Below are 19,182 nucleotides of genomic sequence, written 5' to 3' on the forward strand. Positions count from 1 at the left end.
TTTGGTAAGGGTGTTTTTAGGGCTACTTGTCAGAATAAGATTGCCTTGGTCTCACACAGTGAGCCTAAAAGCATAGTCTGTGGTCTAGCCAGGACACTTAAACTATTATCATGCATGCCAGGCTCTCTGACAGTACGTCCTTCAGAGACCAGGTATATGCTGTCAGAGGATAACAGTTAGAAAAGGATGAAGAATGGGCACGGGAGTGGACCTTTCACAGTCATGGATCTGTGCCAAATAGAGCAGGACTCCAGAGCAGAAAAAGAAAAAAAAACAGATTCTGTGGATATTTCTGTCTGTAGCTAACACACTCTTTCATCTCCTTTCACTCACCCCTTACTTTCAGCTATTTAATCAATGACCTAGCTTTAGAAGAGTTAAAACTTTGTTTTGCTTTGGACTCATGGACTGCATTCAGATGTCAAAGCACCCCAAGCATGTTCCGTATCTGTATCTTGCCTAGCCTGATAATACTGCATATTTTGTGGCTACAGACTCTGGGGTAGACAAACTAGGGGAAATGCAGTGCATATATAACAGAATGTTCTCCCACCTGTTCCAGGGAAATGTAGCTCCATGCAGTTTAAGCTCACACCTGAAATAACATTTAGCAAATATTAAAAATAGAATAAATTTTAAAACCCCCACAAACTACTGGACTAATGAGATGTTATATAACTGAAATGTTTTTTTGCAAAATACTTGCTCCAAGATGCTAATATTCAGGAAAAAAAATCTGTATGTAACTAAAAAAAGTAAAATGATAAGAGAGCACAAGGACAAACTTTAGTAGAAATTCTAAGAATTGGATGTTATACAGATTTCTCCTGACATAAAGAAAAATGGTGGATTTTTCCTTGCTCCCATAAAATTGATTTATAATCCAAGATCCACATTTCATAGTTTGGCAGCTGGAAGATAGTTTATGGAAAAGATCTTCTTTGGGAATTTTTCCAGGGCACCTTATTCTAGTTGACCATCAGACCCCAGCTATGTGAGACTGACTCTGCCTGGTTTTCGAGGGTATTTGTAGCACCTCCCTCAAACAGGTTTCTTTCAGGGATTAGTCTGCTGTACAGCTTCTTTACCTCATCTCCCAGGTGCAGTTCTCTTCTCTATGGTTCATAGCCTCTTCCTCCCTTATTATGCAAACTAGTATTCTCATTTTCCCCTCTCTTTATCACTTTATCTTCTATTTATGGTTAAGAAATTCACCAGGTATTTGACTTTTCTACTAAAAATTCTCTTACATTCTTCCATATGAGTTGGAGATAATGTGGTCTAGGAGTCAGACAGCATGACAATCCCCTAGCTTTACTGAATAGGCAACTGTACATCCTGCGTTAAGATGCCAAAATTTACTGAATGTATGTCAACAACTATGGATAAAACTGATGTGGTAAACTGGTCAATGGAATTGCTTAATGAATTGGAATGTCTAATGGGCACCTTCCACTAGAGGTATTAAGCACACTCACACACGATTACCCCTTTTATCTCCATCTGTAAAGCAGGCTGGTTCAGTTACTGCTGGGTGTGATTCCTCTCAAGGAAGTTATACTACTCAAACACTATAGAACTCCTTTGTGTCACATTTACTTATATGGTAATTTTCTACAAATAATTTCTTACATCCTTTCAAATTATATTTTTTAACCATGGACCTTCACTTTCATCAGTAATTTTTATTTTATAGTAAGATGCAACTTTGGAGTTGAAAAACAGATTTTATTTTTTTCAGCCCATGTTTTTCTTCAGCTTGGAAACCTAACCAAGAAACCATTTTTTTCATATTTCTGATATTTTCATAAAAATAGTTTATTTTTATACATAAATTGCTTCTTTTCACTATTTCCCCTTAGAAATTTAAATTTGAGTAAAGACACATCCAGCTTAGGTATCATAGAAATTTTATGAGGATTTCAACCATAACAACTACCTTGATATTATCAATTAGCAACTGCTGTTTATACTAGATGTAGCATGGGTACATCAATTTGTTTTTTATCCATGTTTCGTTTTTAAGATTCTTGCTATATGTGTTACCACAACTTCTTAGAACTTCCAGTAAGCTACTAGTGAAACATTGTCTTAATATTCTGTGATAACAAGGAGAGAAGAGGTGGCAGCTCTTTTTTCACACTTGGGACAACTGGGCTTCTTGTACCTAAATCCTCAGCAAAGTTTACCACATCTTTAGAAATGACACTTCCCTTGTCAAACTAGTGAGAAGGATTTTGTGCAAGTATGAGATCATTATTTCAGCATCTCTTATCCTACAAAGGAATCTTTTTACTGCCTGCATCTACACATTCAGCCTATAGATTAGTCTACTGCTCTGTCTTGTTAAAGCACAAAAAGTAAGGTCTAGAAAAGCATCTGGGTCAACAAATCTAGTCACCTAACATAAAAAGTAACCTGCCCTATACATCTCATTCATAACTCATTCATCACATAACTAGTTACGTGAGCACACACAATACATTTATGGCCAAATCTTACAATGCAAGAAAATTAAAAGGGAATGAGGCTGTAAATGAAAATGCTGTTATAGATGGATGTCTTCTAAGTGATATATGTGATAGAAGTGATTAGCATTAACTGATCTTCTTGAAGAATGTGCAAGTATAATTCATTATAATGGCTTAGAAGTGCAATTAGTGAACTATAGTGTAAATGACACTGCTGTTCATAGACCTACCCATAACAGTAATTATATTTGGAAAATTACTTAGTGAAAAATTGATTGAATGGGTCCTATGGGCATAGATAATTGAGATAAAAATATGTAAACAAATGCCCATTAATAAGTTTTACGGCAATTTTATATATTTACATGTTTAGCTAGTCAGGAAATATACATAAGGAATTAGAATTTTCTGGTGTTTAATTTTGAAGGCATGTTTAAATGAAAAAAATATTTATGCCTTTACAAACAATAGTATATGATTATTCTTGCATTGCATAGAAAGACTGTCATTTCCCCTTCACTGTGCCATGACACTTCAAAAATAGTGAAGTTTAGGAAAAAAATAAAGAAATGAAAAAAACTTGACCATCCTCAAACATTTAACTTCAAGAAGCTTCTAGATGTGTAGCTTTAGTGTGGCAAATGCTAGGTCAGAGCAAAACCTGCCTAATGGTAGCTGCAGGGATTCCTGGGGCAACAAGAGCTTTATTTTTGGTACCATAGTAGTATAAACTATGTAACAAACATATTTTACAAATTAGTAAGTTTTGACAGTGTCTCATTTAGTATGCATGTTCATTTGAGAACTTACTGCAGATACCTTATTGGCCTAATTATGTTTGATTAAAAAATATAAATTTCTTGTTCTTTAGGAGATGTCTAAAAGCTTTATCTGATGCTGGCTTTTTGCTTAAAGACTGTGTATTTTCTGAAGAACTTCATGAATTAATGTACAGATATTTGGTTATTTTAAAAATAAACATTTAATTGACTTCGCAAGCATACCAAATACAGTATGGTGTACTTTTTCCCATACAATGTATTTTTCTGATTATTAGAATGGCAGTGTTTTCAGCTACAACTTAACTTACTTGATTATTTAACACAGGAAATAAGGACTACCAAGCATCATTTAAACGTATAACTTCAAGGGTTAATTCTGAGAACGAACTTGATGTGGAAAGATATGAGACTGATCAAGACAAAAATTAATGCTGGATAGCAGTGGCAAAATATTTCAGTTTTAGGCCCACAGGAGTCCCAGTGCAAATTGTTCCTGTGAATCTAAACCCTTCATCAATCAGATGTAAATTATAGCATGCATGACTGGCTGCCTTTCCCATTCCAGAGTTCCCCACAGAGAACAAGAGAGCCAACTGCTACAGAGGCTCAACTAAACTGCAGTCTCTTTTCTGCTCCCTTGAGGATATATACCAACACATCAGAAGAGACAGCATTCACTTGTATTCCACATCAGGAGATCTTACAAAATCGTAGACAATGAGTCAAGCCAGCGTCTTCTAGAAAAACTTAAAATAAAAGGAACCAGGAAGGGGATCATGGGGGAGACATTTACTGATACAACACTAAAAGCTTTCCTACTAACAATACTTTTCTAACTACATGTCCATGCTTTCTTTGAATAACTGGCTCAGAGAAATCAAACACAAGAGTCTGGATAGTCACAGAAAGATAAATTTTTTATAAAGAATAGGAGCATAAGACTTATTCCCAGTATTCACATGAAACTGGCTGTCATAGACTTCCATAAGCAATATGAGGGACAAAAGCAGATTGTAAGCAACAAATTAAAAATAGAGCTGTTAAACGGCCTATGAGTGGATACCTGAGCTACCATGCAGGAGAACACCACCATTAATTGAATTTCAGAGACAGAGGGGAAAGCAATTCTTGCTGTGCTTGCAATCTTCACTCACCTAATTACGGGCAGAGTTAATGTATGAACAGACCCTATGATCTGTAAAAGCAAACCACAAATGTCAAGCCTTGTGAAGTAAAATCAGAAGACTAGAATATTTGAGAAAAGGTGAAGCTTAATGTAGTATTTCTCAGACTTTCTAGAAAATCATGACCTCTTTTTGTCTCGCCAGTCTCCATGAAACTTTCTGAGTCAGCAGCAGCTCAATTTCTGCAGAGCAGAAGCTGTTAACGACCAGCTGAAAGTATTTACACTAACTCACTGTCATAGAGCACTGGAGCTGCTGCTTAATTACAGGTAGTTAACAGTTAGATAGCTGAGTAAACAGTTGCACCTTGTAATTATCTCACCCATTATCACCTCTCACTCCTAATACAAATTCTTCTGTGACCCATTTAGGAACTGTCATCTACTATTTTTTTAATACAGGGGGCAGTCAACATAGCTTCACCAAAGGGAAGTCGTGCTTGACCAACCTCATAGCCTTTTATAAAGACATAACGAGACGGATAGATGATGGCAAAGCAGTGGATGTGGTCTGCCTTGATTTCAGTAAAGCATTTGACACAGTCTCCCACAGCATCCTCACAGTTAAACTGAGGAAGTGTGGTCTGGATGATCGGGTAGTGAGGTGGACTGTGAACTGGCTGAAGCAAAGAAGCCAGAGAGTTGTGGTCAATGGGGCGGAGTCTAGTTGGAGGCCTGTATCTAGTGGAGTGCCTCAAGGGTTGGTACTGGGACTGGTACTATTCAATCTATTCATCAGCAACTTGGATGATGGAATACAGTGCACTAGCAGCAAGTTTGCTGATGACACCAAGCTGGGAGGAGTGGCTGGCACGCCAGAAGGCTGTGCTGCCATCCAGCAAGACCTGGACAGGCTGGAGAGTTGGGCGGGGAAAAAATTAATGAAATATAACAAGGGCAAGTGTAGAGTCTTGCATCTGGGTAGGAATAACCCCAAATTCCAGTATAAGTTGGGGAACAACCTGTTAAGAGAGCAGTGTAAGGGAAAGAGACCTGGGGTCCTGGTGGACAACCCGACGACCATGAGCCAGCACTGTGCCCTTGTGGCCAGGAAGGCCAATGGCATCCTGGGGTGTATTAGAAGGGGGGTGGTTGGTAGGTCAAGAGAGGTTCTCCTCCCCCTCTACTCTGCCCTGGTGAGACCACATCTGGAATACTGTGTCCAGTTCTGGGCCCCTCAGTTCGAGAAGGACAGGGAACTGCTGGAGAGAGTCCAGCGCAGGGCAACAAAAATGATTAAGGGAGTGTAGCATCTCCTGTATGAGGAAAGGCTGAGGGAGCTGGGGCTCTTTAGCTTGGAGGAGACTGAGGGGTGACCTCATTAATGTTTATAAATATATAAAGGGTGAATGTCATGAGGATGGAGCCAGGCTCTTCTCGGTGACAACCAATCATAAGACAAGGGGCAATGGGTACAAACTGGAACACAGGAGGTTCCTCTTAAATTTGAGAAGAAACTTCTCAGTGAGGGTGACAGAACACTGGAACAGGCTGCCCACAAAGGTTGTGGTCTCTCCTTCTCTGGAATCATTCAAAACCCGCCTGTATGCCTTCGTGTGTAACCTCATCTAGGTGTTCCTGCTCCAGTGAGGGGATTGGACTAGATGATCTTTCGAGGTCCCTTCCAATCTCTAACATTCTGTGATTCTGTGTGACAAACTCATTTTCAGAAGGGGCCACATCAGCCTCGCGGTTGCCTTCAAAGGCCGACTGTAATTTTAGGACTGGATAAATGTATCTACTCCTACATTTATCCAGTCCTAAAATTACAGTTGGGCCTTTGAAGGCAACCGGGAGGCTGATGTAGCCCCTAGTGAAAATGAGTTTGACACCTGTGCTTTAATAGGTACAGATCCAGACATGGGAGATGGGCAAATTTACTGCTCTCATCCTACAGTCTATTCTATTTGACCTTTCCACGTGTTTATTTCCTTCTCCACTCTTTCTTGGTCTTGCCTAGTTAAATAGTAAACTTTCACAGAAATTCTTATCTGTGTTCCTATGATATGAGACTAGCATCATTGTTTCTCGAAACACATTATTAGTACTAATAGATTTTCAATAATGATGAGAATTAGTCTCTTCCTCAATTTCTCCTAAAACACTCTCCCCAAAGATTCTCTACAAAGGCTCATATAGGACATGCAGAAATAGTTTACTGAGCTCAGAAAATGACTGTCATTCAGCTTTCCAACCACTCAGGACAAATATATTTGTATATATAGAGATATTTTGGTACTATTTGCCATACTCCAATTAAATTCCTTTTAATTATTTTAAGATCACAATTAAATCTCTGTTACTTTCTGTATTGTATACATTTTCAAAAACAGATCTATTACCCTCTACTTTCTAAACAACAGGTTTAATGATACTGTTTTTCTCTGGGTACTGAGGAAAAGTCATTAATTCTTTTAATGATTTAGACTAAGAGATACTGTCTTTATGTTTGCCTCAACATCAGGAAAACTGTTATCTGTATGCCATGCTCATTTAGCTTATGAAATTGTCATTAAGCCTATGTACGACAGAAGTGGATACTCCCTTCTTTTTTGTGAATAATGCATCCTTTAAAAATGGAAAGCACAAAACTCAATTCAGCAAAAATCTAAAGGAAATCTATACTATCTTTGAGCTCTGAGGTTAAAATGTCTCTATCTTTTCTTCTAAGGTTAGAAAATCAACAACTTTCTCCTAATTGTTCAAATGTTGTATATGTATTATGCCGACCCTGTTCAGGAAAAGCTTTGTATGAGAATCACTCTTGAGGAAATTATGCCAATGTATTACAAAACCAGCATTTTCCACATGCAATTCCAGAGGTTTTTGCTTTTCAGCAGATTTGAAAATAGCTGGTAAATGACTACTTATTTTGCAAGGGTTGATAACACTTTTAGTTTTAAATAGACTACATGAATTAGACAAGAAATGCAAGGAATATACAGCAAGTGACAATGCACATAAATAAGAGATCGTTAGATGAACTCCTTAATTATTGATGGTCCTATGTAGTTTTTTCCTCCAGGACAAAGTGTATTTATTTCCCCAGAAAACTAGCAGCAGCCCCCAAATCAAGGCGCAGTACTGCATCAACACCTCTGATTTCGGAACCATAATTTCTACTCTTGCAGATTTCACTCAGAAAAGCTAGTTGTAACCACAAACCTTTCAGAAATTACCTGAACTCTAGAGTTTTTATCAACAGTTGGAGAAAATTGGCTACTACTCAGTAGTGCACCATTACTATATCTTTTCAATGATGCTCAAATCTTTCAGCAAACCATCTCTTCGCCAGCTCTTGACAAAGTAGCCAACTACAAATCATGGTTTCATAAAGATAACTTTTGAATGGATTTGAAAGAAATCCCTTCAGGAGAAACAGCGTCCATTAGATATGGGGTGTCAAACTCATTTTCTAACTACACCTACATTTATACAGTCCTAAAATTACATTCGGCCCTTTGAAGGCAACCGTGAGGCTGACGTGTCCCCAATGAAAATGAGTTCGACACCCCTGCGCTAGTTTATAGAGAAAATCAGCCACAAGATCTGCCTTATGACGCATACAGTCTAACCATGTTTCCATTAAGGGGAGAGGGTGTGTTACCTTTTTTTTTTTTTTTACTAGTACTTGGTTTGATGTGACTCAGATTTCAAGAATTTTGAAACTGTTTACTGTTCATTGTTACATTTGCCTCTTAAAATTTCAGAAATCTTGCAATTACCATTTTATTAATACATTTTACCATAGACTCTTTGTATCTTAGAAAATTCTACTAATGGCTTCTGTTTATGACCCGTTCTCAAAATGAATATTGCATTTTTGAAAGCCACTCCATTATGATCACCTTCTGTTTGCTCTTGATTTAACAGAATATTGCTCAGGATACCTATGATACTAAAGATACAAGCAACTACAAAAACAAACTGAAGAAAAATAGAAATACATAGTTTTACATGAAAAAAGTTAACACTATGGCTCTTTTTCATTTAAAAAAAGTTATTAAAATTATGCTTATTTCTATTAAGGACCAACATAAGAAATCACAGATGTATTCATAACTGTGACACAATTTGAATTAAAACTTTGTGTGCAATTATCACAAACTACCAAAAGTCGTCACACAAACACATTCCCTCACCTTCCTCCCACTCTAGCTCTGCCGTGAGAGAAGCATCAACCCTGAAGCAAATCCCAACCATGAATATAGACCTGAAACCATCCAAGTACACATAGGCCAGCTCCTGTCTGGAAGCAATCTAAGCACGTTCATACAGCGTTGCGTGCAGATTTATAAGCCCTGCCTCTCCATGTTGATGTTCCCCGTGATGTTCACTAGAGGCTTTGCTACTGTTATTTATTTTATTTGGAAGGCACTCAGGTGCAATGGTGATGAGCTGCAGTACAAAACCCTGTGAGAGAGAGTGAGAGACTGTGAGACAGAGATGAGAATGAGACTAAAGACATTTTTATTACGTTCGTCTTAGTTTGAAATTCCTAATAGTGAAATTCTCTGAACAATGGACTTAAACTACAGTCAGCAATTCAAGAGGAACAGATTTCTCACATTAGCCTCTTGGTGTGTGGTGCCAAAAGGTCAAAAACATTGAATACGATTTAAATGTGTAAGTTGAGATTCTGTACAGAAACCACACATCTTGAAGAGGTGTGAGAAATGACCACAAGCCCTTTTAACACTAGTTTCTGTCACAAAGCAAATCTTCTCTAACACCAATCTTCTGATTATATTTTGCTATTCCACTAGTTAAAAATGTAAGGGAAGAAACTGCATCCTCTTACAGCCTGAATATTCTCTGTTCTGCTCTCAAGGGACCTTTACATATTAGACTTTGGACATCTAATTTTGTTCCCTTATTTTGGGATGCAACAAAATTGATAAATAAATCATAATATTATTTATATTGTTGTGGAAAATGCTTTCTTAATCTATTTCTTTCACACACATATATAAAGAATATACCCCACATTTACACTGTTTCTGTATGTGCATAAAATTGCCACAAATAAAATGAGAGTCACAGTTTATTCTTTGCATCTGATAAGAAAAAAGTTTTAAGCCTTTTTATGGAGTGATAAAATAGAACACAAATTTTATAATTTATGGTTCACAGGATGCACCGATTGATATTATATAGAAATTTAATCAGTCTTGCAGAGCTCACAGACATATCACAGTAGGAGGTTCTTTTGACATTTCATGGAGAACTAGGCAAGATGAGGTACAATATGTGTGCATATTTCAGTATGTTATGTATTTTCTTAAGCTTTTATCCTTTTGGGAGTTGTCATCTTGAAGGAATCATTCGTTTAAAAGTTCTAAATACACTGAAAGATTGAGGCTTCAGCTTTTGTTTGAAGCAAAGCAGAGCTAGAAATACCTGCAGAGGTAGCCAATTTTTTTTCTGATCTGGACTTCACAAAACCAAGAAACATCTTTAACACTCTTTCTGTAGCTCTTGAAATCTGTCAGGTGTACAGCACCTGGCTGTAGTCACCTAATCAGGCTACAACCCTAATGTCATGTAGTGTTATGGCTGGGAACATTTTGCCGCTAAGTCCATCAAGGGTATAGGATGAAAAAGTCAACTCAAAGCCATGGACCCTTACTTACCCACCCACAGCTACTCCATTTCTAAATTCGCAGCAATGAAGAACTGAGCCTGAGGAGGGGAATATAAAACTATTATTTCCAGTCTATATTTTAATATTCTTATTTGCAGTATGTTGGTTTATGTAACGAACAGACAGTGCCATCATTTTACTTCATCTAGCAGCATTCCATTATTCTTAATTGAAACAACTTTGCCTCTGAAATGAGTTTAAGTCAGAGTTCTATAATTACATTTATGACTATTCAGTAAACCTACTTATACACTATTACAATACTAGTGCTTGTTGGACTGAACATCTGAAGCCTCAGATACTTTATCGTAAACCTGTGACTGTGACTGTTATCTCAGAGCTTCTCATTAGGAATGTAGGCAGCAACTAAACCTTTTGATAAATGTTATCTGATACATTATTAAACATTTTGTGCTGCTATTATCAAATTGATAACTTTGTTCATTTTTCTCATTCTCTATAATTTTTTCTTATACCTTGAAGTTGTGGTTTAAATATACAACACACAGTACTCACTTTTTTGGTGGAATCAAACTCAATCTTTAAAGAGCTACCTTAGGAAACATCTTAAGGATAAATATAAAACACCAGAAATAGCCCAAAATTATATATCTGGCCAGATAGCATGCAACCAACTTAATACAATGTTCTACTATATTATTAGGTGACAATCTTTCTTGAGATTATGCAGCAGGGACAAGAATTGCAGCCATAAATTACTTTGGAGCTGGACTAAACATTTTTTTAAGATACCTTTTCCCAGTAAAAATATGCAGCATTTATTTCTTTGTTTTACTTCAAGATAAACCATGTTGTCTTAAATTACATGTAGAAAAAGTATCAACCCAGTAAAGAGTCCAGCTACAGTAAACTGATGATTAATGAATGAGGATGGTTTACCACTGGCTGGTGGCTGTCTGGAGAGGTTTCCATTCTTAACCTGCTCTGTCCCCGAGGAAGGAAGGACTGTGATGTTCATGAAACATCTGGAGAACCTCGATGGTTTAAATAATGCCTTGGATATTAAGATAAATGCACACATTTTTTTGGTAAACGGAAATAGCTGAGCAGCTATTCAATAAGCGATCTCCCCACATTTGGAGCAGAGACTGGACAGAGACAGGCAAACTGAACAGGTGGGAGCAAGAGATGAAAAGAATCACCCCAAGATGAACATCCACCTCTGTGAGGCTGCAGCCTGAGATAATAAATTGGTAGCAAAGTAGCATATACAATTTCCTTATTCCATAACCTCCTGAAGCTTGCTTTATAAAACCTAACAAAAAACCAGCTATGGGGTAAAATTCTGGGTTAAGTAATAGAGAATAAGGAGTTAGTCTTGAGATTACAAAAGTAAACGTATTGATGCTTCCTTATGTTCATTGATTAGATAACTTCATCCTTTTATATCCTGCCAAGTACTGTAAGCTTATTTGATTTTAGACAATCAAGAAAATTCCATTCTGAAAGAATCCCCAACATGGTCACCAATTTTTCTTTTATTTTAACTTTTATTTTGTTTCAATGTAACCAAAAATTATGGTAGCAGACAACCTACTTAAAATGCATAGAAACCAGTCATCTTAGGAATCTACAAACAAGGAAGGCTAATTCTTTTCAAGCTAACTTGTGCCACGGTAAAATATCAACTAATTGCAAAAGTTCTTTGTGGCCTACAGAAGTCTATCTATGACTTCTGTGACAAATTTTTTTGTTTACCATTGTTAGACCTGGGAAGTTGCAATTTGGGTTTTCACGTCAGGATCCATCAGCAAAGCACAAAACTTCATCTGGAGAAATAGAGCATGAAATCACTTTCTCACCCTGCTTCTGTGCATCATACCTAACAACACTGAAACTTTAAAAAAAAATCCACACCACTACTAAAGTGGTGTAAAAATAAGTTGTCAGATTATTTTCTCAACTCAAAATCAAACCCAGAAGTACACATGCCTCCATTGGCAGCTAGAAATGGGAACACTTCATTGCAATTGCTGCATTACCTCTACCTATTATTTTCCATAATTAAAAACAAAAGCTAAAAGGACTTCTAAAAATGATACTTACAATGCATGTTTAAATCCTATACAGTTACAATAACATAATAATGAATAGAAAGAAATTTCAAATGTTTCAGGATGCATAGCTAATTATTAGTAAGAAACACTGCTTAATGTTAAAGACTTAAATAAGTAAAAATACTATCTCGATTCTGAGAAAAGAGAGCTAAGCAAAACTAACAGTCCTACAAAGTTCATCGGAAGGTTTATGTAGGCTTCCAGAATAAGAATACAGTACTCCTCCTCTTTCTGTAACTTTAAAATCAGCAGAACGTCTTCAAACTAGACCTTTTAGAACCGCACTTGTAATGGGGCACAGCATAAGTGAGCAAATTATGAAAATGTGCTGTACATAATGCAGAAGTTTATTTATGAAAAGAGTTATTCATAAGGCTGTTGGTTTCAGATATCAGATACAAAAGAAAAGTTAAAAATTAAAAGTAATTTTTTGGACCAACTTGATTAAGCAGTTCAAAGACTGTTTCAGGTCTGAGGGGTTTTTTTGCTTACCAAAACCCTGTTACAACTCATTATTCTTCATTTTCACTTGCATCTCAACCTAGGTCTCATCCTTCTCCATTTTTATTTCAACCTCAACTCTCATTTCTAGTTCGGTCTCAGCCTTGCATGGAAATTGGGAGGCAAAAGGACCTTCCTAAGTACTCTTCATCTACCTAGGCTGTGAAACTGTTATCATCAACCTTTAGAGGATGTGAGACTGACATCCCAAAGGCATTCCTGATATTGGTCTGCAATTAGAGATGAGTGTGGAGGGTGAATAGGAGTGACCTTGCTGATCCGGCAAGATGCAGGTGTACGAAGAGAAGGCCTATCTTAGCTGTGAACATCACAATATATGGAAAAATCACCATTCAATCTTATCTTGCTTCTGCTTCTTATTCAGAGCTTCAGATCAACTCCATGGTGTTGTGTGGAAAAACAAAACAAAAACCAAAACAAAAAACACAGCAAAAACAAAACCTAACCAGTGAAGAAATCTCAAAGAAATGTAGTGCACTTGAAGGAGATCTAAACTTTTACACAGTATAGAAGCTGCTTAAAAGTTTCCACAACTTTAGGAAGTTGTTTTCATGCAAAGAAAAGGAAAGGAAAAGTCTCAAACAAAGCCTCCAATCGCCTTATTAGAAACAAGTACAATTAAAAGTACAAATTTAAATTACTAGGTGTATGTCGGAGAAGTGGAAACAAAAAAAATCAGTTAAAGCTTCTTCATTTGTAGCTGCTTACTCAGGTCTTCTTTGGCTGGCACAGTTGATTAAGATAATGATTTATCAGTCAAATGACAGCTCTGTTCTTGTCTGCTGCTTGCTGTTCAAGCTTCCCCTGTCCTGTCTTTATCCTTTAATCCTCTGCTTCTTTTCTTTTTACCCCCTTCTATCTTTTTTGTTGTTATTGAAGGGAAAAAAAAGAGAAAGTAGGTTTTAATCTTTGCTCCATGCTTCCCCCTAGTTAGAGGGAAATTCTCTTCAAAAAGGCAAAGCAACTGGATACTGTGGTTAGCTGAAAATTCTTGACATCTGCTCCAGAGATGGAGCACAATTGTGACTACCTACTGCCTAGAAGGGTATAAAATTGTGGGTCTTACTTCCCTGATGCCTTTGTCGTTCCTGGACAGACTTCCTCAGTCACCAAAGTGCTCAGACTGGTCCCTTCCTGAATATCTAATCCATGTTTAAAGAGGGAAGCTCTCACAGTTGTAAACAGCGCTAACATTTTTGCGGGGATTTGAAGGTTAAAGTGTTCACACATTGCTGCAAATCCCTAATGCAACTTGAAAGTTGTACATTTTGAAGGAGATGAAAAGATGAACATAGGAGGAGTTGATAAGACAAAATTCAGGCTCTTTTCCTTGGATCATTAAGCACAATTAGTTGCACCACCCTTGTTACAATGCAATAAGAGTAAGCACTACAGATATAATAAAAGACAGTACATTGTTGATAACCAATCTATATTCAGCTTACTGCCACCTGTAAATGCAAGCAATATGTTTCTTTTTAACAGGCCTGGAAAGTGGCTCCCAGGATACCTTTAGGTAATGTGTACTTTTTGAACTAATTAATCACTGGATGTCACCACTGCTCCACTCCACTGCATATGAAACAGCAGTTCTCTGGCACTTAAACATCTTAGGCAGAAAGAGGTTCAAGTACAACAGTTTAAGAGAAATATAACTTCAGTGCAAGAGAGATTAGCAGGAGTTGATTCCAAACACAAATGGGCAATTTATCAGTGTAGCTTTTGTATTATGGATGAGTTTCCTTCATTATTTGCATTATTTTCATGCATATCAACTGAGAAGTTTTTCCTTTTTTTTCCCTTTTAGTAACACATTTAGTGACTGTTCTTTTGGGGAAAGTGGACCCGATAGACACGTATTGCAGGAATAAAGGCTGTTTAAACTCTCTGCCAATGTACATTGGCCCTGAGATCCTTGCTAATACTGTGGTTTATAGAGAAGAAAGGCAACATTTTTTTCCAAACATATGCCTTTTTTGTCATACGTACAAACAGAAGCAGGACACCAAAGTATGAATTTTCACTAGTGACCCTAAGGCAGAATAGGAACCGAGGTCTCCAGAGGGGAAAGGCTAATGCACTAACCTACTGCACCACCAAGTCCCCTTCACTTTCCAATTATCACAGAACCTGTCCTACTGCTGTGACATTCTCCCTGCCACACAGGTCAAAAAGTGAGTTACTGTCAAAAGCGATTCATCTATCAGCTGGCTCAGGAATTCTATAGAATAAAATGACTGGTGCTTTTCCTGAGTATGGTTGCAATACTTCAGATTTACCTTCAGGTTTTTTACATCTGAAAACATGACTGCTTTTTCATTCATACAGTATCATGTCATATCAGATTTAGAAACATCTTGTAAGAGGGGAAAACCTCAGTGGTATATCTTTCATAATAAAGTTCAGGTTTGTACTTACCACAAAACAAAGACCTCTGCTCAAATAGCTTTATTTCTAATGCATAAAATGATGTCTGAGAGGTCTATTTTTAAATACGTAGGCACATTACAAATCTGATCCAAAGATACATGTTCTTTAGCATGCATTTTAATTATGAAAAAGTAAGCTGTTTATGAACTCAGAAAAATAGCATATACTTAAAACTCCAAATGCCATAATATTTTTCCTCCCAACTTTCCTGTATCCGGCACCTTATAAAAATAGCTATTAAGTGACCCTACGCAATCATTAACATGAGTGGCTTATTGGTATAAAAGCCCCAACATTCATGCCCTGATTAAAACAATATTTTCAGATTTAGCAGATTTACTCCAATGTTGAAAACTCCTTTCCCCAAATACTCTTTCAATAGTATGAGATTTCTCTTCCTTGAAGGATTTAATAATTTAGTACTGCAGATTAAACAACACTGAGTGGTTTCAACCTGTGAAGCCTTTTTGCTCTCTTTTTAAGGTTATTAGCTTCATTTTGCCTCAAATTGTCACACAAGCTTACTAAAGATGCTATTAATAAATATTTATGAAGTCCTTGCCCTCAACGGTATGAATCAGTGAGTACAAAATTAGATATTTAACAGATTAATCAAAGTCTCCATTTTATACCAACAGTTAGCTGCAGTTATTTTGGTGTTTAAAGACTTTCCTTCCTCCTAAACTTCCAGACACTTTCCAGTTCCACTTTTGTTGTAAGCCCAGACAAAAAAAAAAAAAAAAGAAAAAAGGCAAACCAACCAACCAACAAAACAAAGCAAACAAACACTTGCAGAATTTCAGAGTACTTTAATACACTTCTTTATTCTGACTGTTTTATAACTGAGGTCTCTAAGTCAGGATCCTCCACTAAAAATTCTCCTCTAACTCCAAAAAATTCCACCCAGGTCTCTGCCAGCTTCATTGATCCAACTGCAGTTCTATCAGTGCTGTGTCATCACTGCCCTGCCAATCCTTTGCATTTGCTTCACGCAGACATAGTGTGTATAAAACAACTGTCAGAAAAGTATTAAATTGTTTTTTTCCTAAATATGTGTTCAAAACCAAATCCTGCAAATTTGCCAGGTATTGGTCATATAGACCAATTTTACATTGTACAGCTTTACAAGAGATTCTTAGGATAAACCATTTGCTAATATCTGTTCCTCACACATCAAGCTAATAACTAATGAAGTATGGCTAAAACACCTAGAAGAATGCTTATGAATTTTTATTTCATTAAAAATCATAGCATATTATTGACTTTTAACAGATTTACTAGAAAAATTCCAATTAGAAAGTTTCAATAATGAAACAGAGAATGAATTTCCCCTTCTTTATGGAAGCCATCCTTCAAAAATTGTGAATTAGATAAGCCTCTGAACAAAAGAAACAAGATCATAGCTTATTATTACTATCAGAGAATAAAAATAAATGCAGTTTCTCATATTCAAAATATAATTTAGTATGAGAAAGTCTCAAGCAAAACCTGATAATTTAGTTGCATTTTATAATAATTGCTCTTGAACCAGAATTATTCTTACATTATTTTTCAATAGCATTTTCGAACACTCTATATATAACTTTTAGCTTTTTACTTTTATTTAATGGCCTCATATTATGTAATGTTAGTACATCAATCTTTAAATTACAGTCTTTTAAAGGAAGCCCTAATTTTATATATTATATGTATTGTTTACATATATTAATCAAAACTTCCCTGCAAACACTGATTCACAACAGAAAGAACAGGAATGATTACATGGACTAAAATATCATAGCAAATACCTCAGATGCCATTTCCTTAAAAAGAATCCACCACCTCTTGCTTTAAAGTAGGTAAAGCAATGTTTTGGTCTGTGAAAAAGTAATCTGCAATTAGCCAGTAGCACATAGTAAAATGATTTTTTAAAGCAGTTCCAAAAGCTACTTTTTTTTTTTAATCAGCTAAAATATGTAGATAATACGTTGTTTTGATTGCCTATAATATTTAGTCTTCATCAGCTGTGAAAAGATTTTCTGTGATTTAAAATATCTAGAATTTCAGCTAACAACATGAAGTTTCTTTGGAAGAAGGAAAATATTTTAAAATAGCAATTACCACCATAATTGCAAATAGCTGAATGTTTTTGAATTTTTGATGGTCTGATTCTAGGCTTGATTTGCAACATCATCTTTGATTGCATTCCTCTGTGAATCTTCTTGTTGACATTCAGGTTTTTGCAGTGTTTCTTTTTTATTATTATTATTATTATTGGCATTGGCAGAAACTCCCATCTAAAAACTGGGGAAACTGTAGGTTGAAAGAATCAGGAAAGGTGAAGGTAAAGATTAACAATTAAAGGTGTTCGCGAGTGTTTCACATGGAAAACCCATCTTCTTGCAAATGTAATATGTATTATATTCCAAAGGGTTCTTTTAAGCAGGTCTGATAAAGGAGTTACTCTACAAAATATTTTTAATTGGAATGAGCTTATAAGAATATATTAATAGTTACACTAATAGACTCCTTTTAGTTGCTATTCTTTATTTCATTTCACTTCAGAAGCGAAACTACAAACCAACCAGATCACCAGCTCGGTCTCCCTCCCATCACCTTCTAATTCAACAGTTCTTCCTCAGGCTGAAGCAAATATTCATAGTCCTGAATACATACTGTATGCCCATACATAACTTTTTTTCGACAAGATTTTCAGAAAACATAATTGCTTTGTATCGTCCATCGTATTGACAAGAACCACAGTAATTACAATTGGCAGAAGTGAGTCTATGAAAGGTTTCATATGATTTTGAAACTGCTTCTAGAAGTATCACTAGTGGCACACAGTTTGGAAAACTCCTTCTTACTTGATAGTACTTTGTGCATTTGTATTTTTATTTCTTAGAGAGGGTAACTATTGATGGAGTGCTGTAGAATAATACATGACTACTCATGGAAAAACCTTTAACTACAGTAGTCTTAAATTGCTGCTTAACGCTGATACACACAGTCTAAAAGAACCCATTTGAGAGAGGGCAGAAAAATGTGGATGACCAGGTGAATCATTTACTCCCATCTGTCAGAATCATAAAGAATGGTGGACAACACAGCTACAAATCAATTATTAAACATGAGTACAATTCATTATAAGTAACACTATATAACAATTTAGTAAGAACAACTGACTCTTTTCAGTGTTCATAATATGGATTACAAAATAATATCAATACACATATATCATTTACACTATATTTTACAATATTTCAGTACTTAATAAACATGAAGAGACTGAGGAAAATAATAGAATAACTAGGGGCATATCAAAGACAAAAGTGTTTTGAGATGCACAGTCTGATGAGTCATCTTTTGTGACTGGTTAGATTCTAAAGTATTTCCTTTCACTCTCCTTTTTAAATTCTGTTGTTTTTTTTTTCAAGCACATTCACATTTGTATATATTTTCCCTTCAGACGTTGCAGGATTGTCTGATGGAATAAGAGTGAAATGGGACCTTCCAGAAAGTGAAGATTCGGTGTCAATTTATTAATTATTTTCCTTCTTCCTTTTGTAAAATTTCATGTGAATGCAATTCAAGAGGTGAGGAAACTTTTATTTTTAATTGCCTCACCTTCAAATTTGTGGGTTGCCTGTGATGGATTGAAAATCAATTATTTGTTTACCTGTACCTGCAAGGACAGGAACTTAGAATTTTTTAAGTCTGCATTCGTAAATTTGAAGAAATTGTTCTGCGCTCGGTTGTATTTTGTACCTGTATTTATTATTTTTCCAAAAGACATAACTAGGAAAAAAAACAAAGAGATGGAGAATATCCCACCTGTTTTGAAAGTAAGACCATTATGAGCTGGATATGGTAATTATTATCTTCAGGGTTATGAAATGTACTGAGCATATGGCAATTTACATTTACTTAATTACACGTAGACTTAATTAATAGGCAGGTTTACCTGTACATTTACTAACACTTGCTCTCCTTTAAAAAAAAAAAAAATCACGTTAAGTGTTAGCATTAGACAATGGAAATATGTTCTTTGATAGGAAAAAATGCATTAAAAAATCCTAGTAATGCGTGCTTC

This window comes from Streptopelia decaocto, assembly GCF_964273445.1.
Source record: "Streptopelia decaocto genome assembly, chromosome: 3".
Classification (NCBI taxonomy): domain Eukaryota; kingdom Metazoa; phylum Chordata; class Aves; order Columbiformes; family Columbidae; genus Streptopelia; species Streptopelia decaocto.